At 46.6% G+C, this 10,703-nt stretch overlaps 1 long non-coding RNA gene across 2 annotated transcripts; it reads left to right on the top strand.

Annotated features, from left to right (window-relative positions):
- The first annotated feature begins 5,173 nt into the window (after window positions 1–5,173).
- On the top strand, window positions 5,174–8,558 carry LOC110198126 (uncharacterized). Of its 2 annotated transcripts, none has more exons than XR_002321663.2 (3): window positions 5,174–5,555; window positions 7,631–7,739; window positions 8,467–8,558. It is a non-coding gene; the product is annotated as an uncharacterized LOC110198126 (long non-coding RNA). The 2 variants fall into 2 exon arrangements; XR_002321661.2 differs by having other exon boundaries at window positions 7,631–7,762.
- The last annotated feature ends 2,145 nt before the right edge of the window (window positions 8,559–10,703 follow it).

Raw genomic sequence — 10,703 nt, 5'->3', positions numbered from 1 at the left:
GCACTTAACACGGTACCTACAAGCACACAGTAGGCACTTAATAAATGTTCTATGTATCTTTCTAATCAATGATCACACAGCCAGTTGGCATCTAGGGCCAAATCTGAACTACAGTCTCCCCTGACTCTGTGGGTTCAGTTGTCTTTCTGTTGTTCCAGGCCCCTTCTCATCTCTTCGTGCTATAATAATGGCAATGTTTTAGGCCACACATATGGATGAGGAAGTAAGATCCCTCAGGACACTGGGGGATTTGTCCCCACGTCTGAAGGTAAGTAGAGAATTTGGCCTTGCTGTCTAAGAAGGAAGCTGCCCTATCGAGAACTCTCCAAATAACACTTTTCTCATGTCCACATTAAGGTTCTTCTCTCTCTAAGGTCCAGAAGGAAAACACGCCCACATTGTAGCTTAGGGATATCTTCTTCAGAGGAGCAGAAAGATAATAGAACATGGGATGAAGACTTCAAAAATGGCTACTTGCCAAGGGGGTGACAGAGTCCACCATCTCCTCTGTGCTACTGCCCCCATTAATGACGTTCTTCTTCTTCCCCAAAGAGCCGTCACTGGCCTTCCGCTCTCACCAGTTCTTCCCCTGTAATCAAGAAAGACCCAGGGGGGACTGCGTTATCCATTGGTGAGTTAGGGGGGTTGTCTGCACCAAGCATGTGAAGACTTCCCCTGGTGGAACGGGAGGACGACTTGTTCCACGAAGCTGCGAAGGCCACTGAAGCAGGTTCTGTGGAGTGCCTAGAGCTCGGCCAGGCTCTGCATCCACCGCATCTCAAGCCACCGCCAGTCATCTTGACTTTCGTCCTGACACTGACCTTGGATGACTCTGGAGGAGACAGTGAGGCTGATGACTTTGTGCAGCTCTGCCCCGATTCAATCCAATTCATGGGCAAGACAGGACATTGCTGGAGACATCATCAGTCCTCTTCAAAAGCAAAGGCCAAACGACAACAAAGGGCAACTAGGTAATATAGCAGGCCGCTAGGTGGAGCACTGGGCCTGGACTCAGGAATACCTGAGTTCAAATCCAGCCTCAGGAGCTTGCTAGCTAGGTGACCTCAGCTAAGTCACTTAACCTCTGTGTGCCTCAGTTTCCCCAACTGTCAATTGAAGATGACTATTATTATTAGCACCTAACCTCCCAGGGTGTTGTGAGGATCAAATGAGATAATATTTAAGTACTAGGCACTTAGCATAGTGGCTGGCACATAGCAGGCGTTATAAAAATGTTAGCTGTTATTATAAGGGAGCACCGGGTCCCTACTTGGTCATGAGAGCCAGTTGTTATCAAGGTGAGCATTGACAGCTCAGAAGTTGACAAATGCTGCAAACTAAGGCTCTATTTGTCTGGTTGGTCAGCTGACTGTGTAGATTGAAGAAAATGATGAAGAAAAATAGGAATAATGTAGATTCAGTTACAACTTTGGGGACACCCTGCATGCAGCCTTTAAACCCAGCTTTTCCCAAGTGTTCAGTGACCCACCCAGTCCACCAGGGTGCCTCTCAAAGTAAAAGGAAGACATAGCATTTAAACTGGGACCTGTAGGACCTGTACGCTTTGATGAGTGGATGTGGATGGAGAGAGGGCATTCCTGGTGGCAGGCCTGACATGAGCAAAGGGCTGGGGAGGTGACTTTGTTCCATGCTAGATTTAGCGTCAAAGCACCTTGGGTCAAATGCCAATATGGCCATTCGCTTCCTGTGTGACCTTGACACAACTTTGATGCCCTCTGTGGTCCCTTCTTGCTACCAATCTGATCCTCACTGCTCATTCGGGAGAGAAATCCCCAAGGTCCATTTACTCAGCCGCTAACCACGTTCCATAGCAGGTCCCAGCCAGGACAGGACTCTGGGCTTACGGACAGCCCAGGACTCAGTCCTTTCTCCTGTTCTTCCAGGTGGAAAACAAGGCTGAGTGCCTGGTCATGCACCTGGCATGTTCACACAGTGTTAATGGCAGCCCATTACGAAAGCCATCCTCATAAAACCAGCCCATGTTTCCCCTGGATGGGCTCTTTCCTGAGTCAATGAATAGCACCATTATAAATGATAAATTGCTCTGCAGAGCCAGCATTCAGAATTGTTTTCAGTTCTCACAGTCCTGCCCAGAGGTCAGGGGGGAGCTGAAGCCTCCACAAGCACCTCATGCTCAGAGGCTCTTGGCTACAGCTGAGGCCCCTCCTCTTCTAACAGGCTGACCTGGGCACAGAGAGAGGCCTGCTCACTGGACAATAATTGGTCTGAGCCCAGGGGGAGGCTTAAACACTGGGGAAGGTCTGGCCACTGTGGGAGGGCTGAACCCTAGGGAGTATTGGGACACTAGGGGAAATCTGTCCACTAAAGGAGGCTGGGACTCTAGGGGAGAAGTCTGGGCCACTCGGGATGTCTAGACCCTGGGGAAGATGTGGACACTGGGTCTGACAACTGGACAAGGCTCGGCCATTGGAGAAAGTGTAGACACTGGGGAGAAAACTTGGCCACTAAGGAGGAAACCTGGCCACTGACGGAGGCCTGGATGCTGAGGGAGGCCTAGACACTAGAGGAAGCCTGGACACTGGGGGAAAGGCTTGACCATTCAGGAAGTCTGGAACCTCCTTGGGGAAGATCTAGACACTAGGTCTGGCCACTGGGCAAGGTTCAGCCATTGGAGGAACCATGGACATCAGACAAGGCCTGGGTGCTGGGAAAGTCTGACCACTGTGGGCGGCTTGTAGTAAAGAGTGGTTAGGGTGAGTACGCTGTAGTACTGTATTAGTGATAAAACACAGTGACCACAATAATGTAAAGTAAAACCCCACTGAAAGATACTAGAACATTCATCGGCATAATGACCAATCTCTTGACTTCCAAAGACTAGAGGTGAAACGCATCCTTCTCCTCTGGACAGAAAGATGGTGGGCTAGGGGTGCAAAATGAGGCATATATTGTCAAAGCCAGCCAGTATGATGGTCTGTTTTGCTTAGCTGGACTTTTATAAGGGATGGTTCAATTGGGAGAAGGGGGAAAACATTGGGAACTTACAGCAATGTCTTTTTAAAGTATCAATAAAACATTTTTTTAAAAAATTCTAGTTTTGGAGTCAGGAAAGACCTATTAAATATATTAAATACTGTCTGTGATGCTTACTGTGGGGATATGGGCAAATCATGTAGTCATTCTGAACTTCAGCCTCTTCATCTGTTAAATGGGTATAGCCCATGCCCAGGATCTAAGTTCTGTTTTTACATAGACTAGGTTTTGTTTTGTTTTTTCCAAATAACAAGCATTTATTTGCTTTTCCTTCTACCCCACCCCTACTGGAAAAAGAAGAAAAAGAAAACCCTTATAACACGCGCATACTCAAAATAAATGTACATTGTACATTATACAAATTTTTTTGTCTTTTTCTGCCTTTAGGATCCTATTTCTCTGTTAGGAGGTGGGTAGCAAAATTCACCATCAGTCCTTTGGATCCATGGTCTTTGTATTAAGTCTTTCAAGTTGTTCTGTTTTGTGACATTGTTGCTATTATATAAATTGTTCTCCTGGTTCTGCTCCCTTCATTCTGTGTCAGTTCATAAAAATCTTCTCAGGTTTCTCTAAAACCATTTTCTTCATCCTTTCTTACAGAGAAATAGTATTCCATCACATTCATATACCATAACTTGCTCAACCATTCCTCAATTGATGGGCACCCTCTTTGTTTCCAGTTCTTTGCCACCATCGAAAGAATTGTTGTAAACAGCTTTGTAGATAGGAGTCTTCTGTCTCTTTCTTTGATCTCTTTGGTGGTAGAGGCAGTGGTGTTCTGGAGCCAGCTTGAACTGGCAAGGAGCTGATTGTTAAATCTTCAGTGTGAGTATTTGCACCTAGGAAACTGGCAATGCTACAAATCAAGGTGTGATTTATTGTTTTGCTGATTGTTAGATTTAGAAAGTGATTAAGAGAACAATAATGCAGATTAAATTTAAAAGTGTGTCCTATGTGCATTCTACCACTACCCCAGGCTGGTTGTTAAACATTAACCAGCACATCCTTGACCCAACAATGCTAGAAGTGTTATCACTGGATCAAAGGGTATACACAGTGTAATAGCTTTGGAGGGGTCATAGTTTAATCTTAAGGGCTTCCCCCTAAGTAAATAAGGCTAATGTCCCCACCCAAGATGTCAACTAGGAATATCAGAATTTGGTTCAGTATCGCCACAAAAATAGGAAAAGGGCCACCAGTTCCTATGTGAGCGCTGTGTCTAATGAGATATTGAATGTAGGATAGGTTTTATTTAACTTAATCAAAAACAATGCAAAGAGCTCACCTCTGAGTCCATGAACAGGGAAGACAACTTTCCTCCCTCGGTGAGCTCCACTAGCACCAGGGACCTCTTTAATCTTCTTGATCTATATAGAGCTTTGGGAAGGGAAGGAAGGTGGATGACCCCCACAAGGAGAAAAAAATCTCAGGGTTTAGTCTAAAGAGTCAAGCAATCTACCCTGTGGTAAGCACCATCTCCCTGGGGCCTCTTCAGTCTTCTAGACCTGTAGTATAGGACCCCAGTTTGGGTCCCTACCACAAAAAGAAAGCACCCAGGACCATTAGAAACTTGCACAGAGCAGCCCATCATTGCTTCACTTTGGGGTTAGGATTGATGCCTTCAAAGCAGGATGAAAAGAAAGAAGAAAAAAAAGTATTTATTAAGCACCGACTATGTGCTTTATAAATATCTGTACAAATACTATGTGTACTTTACAAATATTATCTCATTTGATCCATGCAACAACCCTGGGAGGTAGGTGCCCTTATCTCCATTTTATAGTCAAGGAAACTGAGGCAGGCAGATTAAGTGACTAGCCCAGAATCATAAAGCTAGTAAGGCTGGATTCAAACTCAGGTCTTCCTGACCCCAGGCCTGGTGTTCTATCTACTGCACACGTAGCTGTCTCTAGTGGAGGTGGAGAAGAGATACAGCCCTCCAAGGATCTGGACCAGGGTTCCACCAGGTTCTCTCTAGGACTCCTGGGTCCGTGTTTCCAGGCTACTCCCTCCCTTGAGAACCATGGCTGCTCCTGTATCAAAACTCCTCTGGTTGTTTTATAGAAAAAGGAAGGGTACCCCTTCCCCCACTCAGGCCAGTCTGATTGGTTTCTAACCCCCTGATGTCACAGGCACCATTCAGATGGAGAAGGGAAAGGTTCTAGCCTGCAGAGAAGTTCTAGAATGGGGAAGGGGGAGCAAAGAATGTGAGAAGGGAGACTAGAAAAGGGAAGAGGCAGGAGGAAGTAAGTACCAGGCAGGAGGAAGGGTCAATACGCCAAGCCCTTAGTACAAAGAAACTGAGTCGTCCATAACCGGCTCACACGGGACAATGTACTAACACACACCCATCCAACTCACAGTCAGACAAACAGTTCAATTGTTGGAGCAAGTAGTCCAACACAGCTGAACACACACTCAGTCCAACCAACACAGCCAGATTGGGCCAAACCAGCTCACAGACGATCCCGCCCCCACCCACTCTCTGTTTGGTGACCAGCCTGGGAGGCTGAAGGAGGAGCCTGCTGATAATCCACAAGGTGGGTAAACACATAATTGAAAGTTTACCATAACTTCATGATGGCTACTCCAGGAGTTATTCCAGACCCTAAATAAATGACATAAACTTTTTAATGACTGGTTTGGAGAAACTGTCTATTAAACAGAAAAGGAAAAACTAAATCAGAGAAACCAGATGTTTTCTGAGATAAACCATGGGACCTGGAGTCAGGAAGTCTTGAGTTCAAATCCAATCTCAGACATTTATGACCTGTGTGACCCTGGACAAGTCACTTAACCGCTGTCTGCCTCAGTTTCCTCATCTGAAAGATGGAAATAATAGTAGCACCTGCTTCCCAGGGCTGTGGTGAGGATCAAATGAGGTCCTATTTGTAAAAGTGCTTAGCACAGTGCCTGACACATAGTAGGTGCTCAATAATCATGCTTGTTCTTTATTCTGTTTCTACACAACAGGGAGCTAGACACAATGAATAGAGTTGGGGAGAGGAAGCTTGAGGGAAGGAAAAGCCTGAACCACTAGAATGGCCCACGAGTGGAACAGGCTGCCTCTGTAGGGCATGGGCTCTGCCTATCAAGCAGAGGCCAGCTGACCATTCACCCATCAGGGACATGATGGAGGACATGGTCCATCAGCCATGAGATAGGCTACTTGGCCACGAGATCACCTCCTATGCTGAGATCCTGTGATTCTGTCAACTCTCAGATTCAGTTCAAAACTATTAAACAAGCATATGTTGAGCTCCTACTGTGTGCCAGGCATTGAATTTCTTGCAATAGGCAAGAAGGATATTTGGATAATACGAAACCAAGGATGATTACAAAATCTGTTACTTCTGGCTTTGGAATGCAGCCAGTCAGACTCATACAGACGCATGCAAACGCCACCATCATGCACAGTCAGACATGGACAGTCAATCAGTCTAACATGCAACTGAATGAATAGAATCAGATTCATGGAGTCAGACTCTTATGGTCAGAAAACAGGACCTGACAACCCAGTGAGACTTCCAGAGGCTTAGCCAGCCAGGCGCATGCACAAATGGAGGGGGGCACACCAGCCAGGCTGACACAGCCAGACAAACACAGTCAAACCCACAACCTGAGAGAATGAATCCCAGCCTCCCAGGCGGATGACCATACCCAGGTGGACACAGTCTGACACACCACCAGAATCCTCATCAGACCAACAGGGCCGGACGACCCAATCAAATCCATACCCTCAGACACACACAGTCTGACACAACACCAACCCCACGGGGTCACGCAGACGTGGCCTGCTGACTGATGACCGAGTCATCCTTCACAACATCCTTCACATCCTTGAGGGTGGCCAACACCCTAAGCTCATGAGTTAGGCTTACAGACGGGTACATCTGAACACACACAGTCCGACAAACACAACCACATTGGGCCGACCCCTCGCACCGTCTCTGTCTGGTGCTCATCCCCTCCTGTCACCACCTGGGAAGCTAACAGAGGTGCCCACCAATGATCTACAAGCACAATTCATAAACATATAATTGAAAGTTACTGAAATGCCGCAACGGCTGCTCCAGGAGTAGGCCTTAGAGACCATTGAGTCCAACTCCCTCATTTTACAAATGAGGAAACTGAGGCAGAGAGCGGTTACATGACTTGTCCAGAGTCCTATAACTAGTCAGTGTCTGAGGCAGGATTTCAGCTTAGGGCTTCCCAACTCAAGGCCCAGGTCTCTAACCACTGGGCGAACTAACTGCCTAGTTCTCTATCTGGGGCAGGGGTCTAGACCTGTTATGGGAGAAGTCTTTGGAGAATCAGTGTTGAAGTCACCTGTCTTCTCACAAGGTTTACAGTCTAGGAAGCAGGGGAGAATTTCCATTTGGAAGGGCCCCAGAACATCCCAAGTCCTCATGGCCTCTTGGTGAGGCCCTAGAATGCTGTATCACTCCCTTGAGGCTACTGGGGAAGTCCAGCCCATTCCTCTTGCTTAGGACCACTAAGCCCCTGGGAATTCTTCCTCCTCCACTCTCAGCTATCAGCATTCTTTTGTCCTCTCTCCTTCCCCTCCCTGTGTGAATGTGGAAATTTTGGACATTTCTTTCTTCTCCTCCTCCAGGCCACCCCACCCAACTGCCAAGCCACCCAGGAAACATCTCAAAACTATCCTTTCTCTTTCTCAACTCCTCCCATCACAGGACGCGAGGAGGCATTGACAACAGTGTTATGTAAGGGGCACATGAGAGAGTCAGTGAGTAGAGGCATTTCTGGGTTCAGGTGATGGCTTGTCAATCTACATGTGGACCTGAATATCTTTGGGGTTGTTCATTTGATAAATATGTGTGTGAGAAAAGTCCATAAGGTCACAGAGGGGCAGTGTGGTAGAGTGGGTAGAGACTTGGATTTGGGCTCTACCCAGGGTTCAAGTGCCACCTTAGACAGTTACTAGCTGTATGACCCAGGGTAAATCACTTGACCTCTCTGAGAGTCCATGGTAAAATGGAGGTAATAATAATACTTATCCCTCAGAGTTGATCAGAGGATCTGTTGACATCCCTACCAGAGAAACACTGTGGTGAGTGAATAGTCAGTCAATCAATGAGCATTTATGAAGTGCCTACTACATGGCAGGCACATCAGTAATTGCTAAAGTTAGAGAGTAAGAGTCCAGAAGACTTAGGGTTAAATCCCACTTTAATCAAAACAGAAATGGTTTTGTTTTTGTCTTTCGACCCAGAACTCAGTACTGTGTCTGAATATGGTAGCCAACTCTCTCCAATTTACCCTTGTCTGTATCATGTATCTACAGAGTTTTCCATGTGGTCTCTTCCATTAGACTATAAGCTCCTTGAGGGTTCCTTTGTCTTTCTTTGTATCCTCAGTGCTTAGCACAGTGCCTAGCACATAGTAGGTGCTTAATAAATGATTGTTGACTATTTTGATCCCATTTTACAGATGAAATCTCAGAGAAGTCAAGTGATTTTGTAGATGGTCACACAGCAAGAATGAAAATATGTTGCAAACAAATAAATGTTTGTTTAATTGAATTGAATGTCTCTGGTGAAGTTCCTGAAATGAGGTCTACCTGTACTGTCATCATTGTTACCATCACCATTATCTTCCTCCTCCTCCTCAAATTGCTCTTGAGTCAGAGAAAATTGAGGGAGAAACATCACAGGACAAGGCATTCCCCCATCTGTCCATCCCTCAGCTCTTCAGCCATCACCCGGCCCTTCATCTCTCTGTCCGCCTGCCTCACATCTGCCCAGTTCATCAGACTTCACTGTGAGTCCTTCAGGTTTTCTGGAAGCGGGCCCAGCCTGACAATGGGGCATCTGTCTGTTGGGCCAAGAATGGCAAAGGAGAGGGAAATAAAAGGGCTCCCTAGCTGGTCTGGTCTGGTCAAGGACAGCTGAGCCTATAGAGGAAGGTTTGGGCCAGGCTCTGTATCAGAGTGGGCCTGCTGGCCGAGGGAACCAAGTGCTACATGTCAGGCCCCACCTGCTCTCCTCAGAAGCCCTTGGCAGCTATGGGAATAGGTAGGGGAGGCAATGTCCCTGTACTGCAGTCCACACCCTGTCTAGGCTTCCACCCCACCAGCTGCCTCATATTTTTCCTCCCAGCTGAGAGACTAGAGATTATCAGATTCTGGATTTGGAGCTAGAAGGGACCTCAAACACAATTAAGTTCAACACCCCCTCCCATTTTACTGATGAAGAAACCGAGGACCGGATAGAGGAAGTGTCCAAATGTCAGTGTGACACATGGCAGGTCATAGAATGAGTCAGAAGCAGTAACAGGTGATAGAAGAAGGATTCGAATGGATTCCAAATCCTTACTTCCTGTCCCTCTAAAGCAGACACTTTCTGCAGACCTCCCTAGTTCACCCCCCCACCCCCTGCCGATTGTTAGCGTCTTTTCTCCCCCACCCCTCCAAGGTCAGCTTGTACTTGTCTTGTATGTATTTTGTAAACACTTACAGATGTTGTTAGAATGTAACAACTCCCCTGTTAGAATGTAATCTCCTTGAGGTCAGGGACTAATATCACTTTCATCTTTTTGTCCACAGTACTCAACACAGTGTCTGCCACATGGTCAGGACTTAATAAAAGCTAATCAATTAATTGATTAGTCTTTCTTTCAGAGGCAATTGGGGTTAAGTGACTTGCCCAGGGTCACACAACCAGTAAGTATCTAAGGCCGGATTTGAACTAAGGTCCTCCTGACTCCAGGGTGGGACTCTATCTACTGCACCACCTAGCTGCCCCTTGATTAGTGTTTTCTTAAAGCATAACTGCGAGGTAAGTTCCTGGGAATCTTCTGCCCCAGGTCTGGTTCCCACCACCTTCTCAGGCACCTACATCAGGGCAGGGATGAGGAGAATGGTGTACTCCTTCTCACCCCACATGGTTATAGCTGACTGGATGCCAGAAAGACTTACTAAGCCCTGAAATATCCAACACCTTCCTCCTTTGGCCACATTTCCCAGTGATTGGTACCAGACCTGGCCACCCAGGCCCCAGGTCAGACCTGAGGTCCCTGTAGCCATCACTATGTGAGCAATGTAGAAGAATGACCCCACTGGGTGAGCTCCCTAGCTCAAAGAGCAGAGCTAGGAATTAACAATAAGTCAGTCAACAAGCAGTCAGGCACTGTACTAAGCTTTGGGGATACAAAGAGAAACAAAAAACAAACAATAAAAAAAGCCGCCATTCCCTGCTCTTAAGAAGTTCACAGTCTAATGGAAGAGACCACATGAAAACATCACTGTATAACAAGCTATAGGCAGGATAAATAGGAGATTCAGCAGAGAAGGGAAGGCCCTAGAATTAAGGGGGATTGTCCTGTAGAAGATGGGATTTTACCTGGGACGTGGAGGAAGTCAGGAAGCAGAGATGAGGAGAGAGAGCATTCCAAGTCTGGGGAACAGACAGGGAAAATGCCCAGAGTCATTGGATAGAGTGTCTCATTCAGGGAACGTTAAGAAACATTCAGCATCATTGGCTCTCACAGTACGTGATGGTGGAGGGGGGGTAAGACTGAAAATTTGGAGGGGGTAAGCTCTGAAGGACTTTGAAGATCAGAGAATTTTCTATTTGATCCTGAAGATGATAAGGAGCCATTGGAATTTGTTGAGTAGGGGGAATGACGTGGTGAGACCTGTGCTTTAGGAAAGTGATGTTGGTGGCTGA

This window comes from Phascolarctos cinereus, unplaced genomic scaffold (genome assembly GCF_003287225.1).
Source record: "Phascolarctos cinereus isolate Bilbo 61053 unplaced genomic scaffold, phaCin_HiC Scaffold_726;HRSCAF=1367, whole genome shotgun sequence".
Taxonomy (NCBI): domain Eukaryota; kingdom Metazoa; phylum Chordata; class Mammalia; order Diprotodontia; family Phascolarctidae; genus Phascolarctos; species Phascolarctos cinereus.
This window is presented reverse-complemented; position numbering and strand designations above follow the sequence as displayed.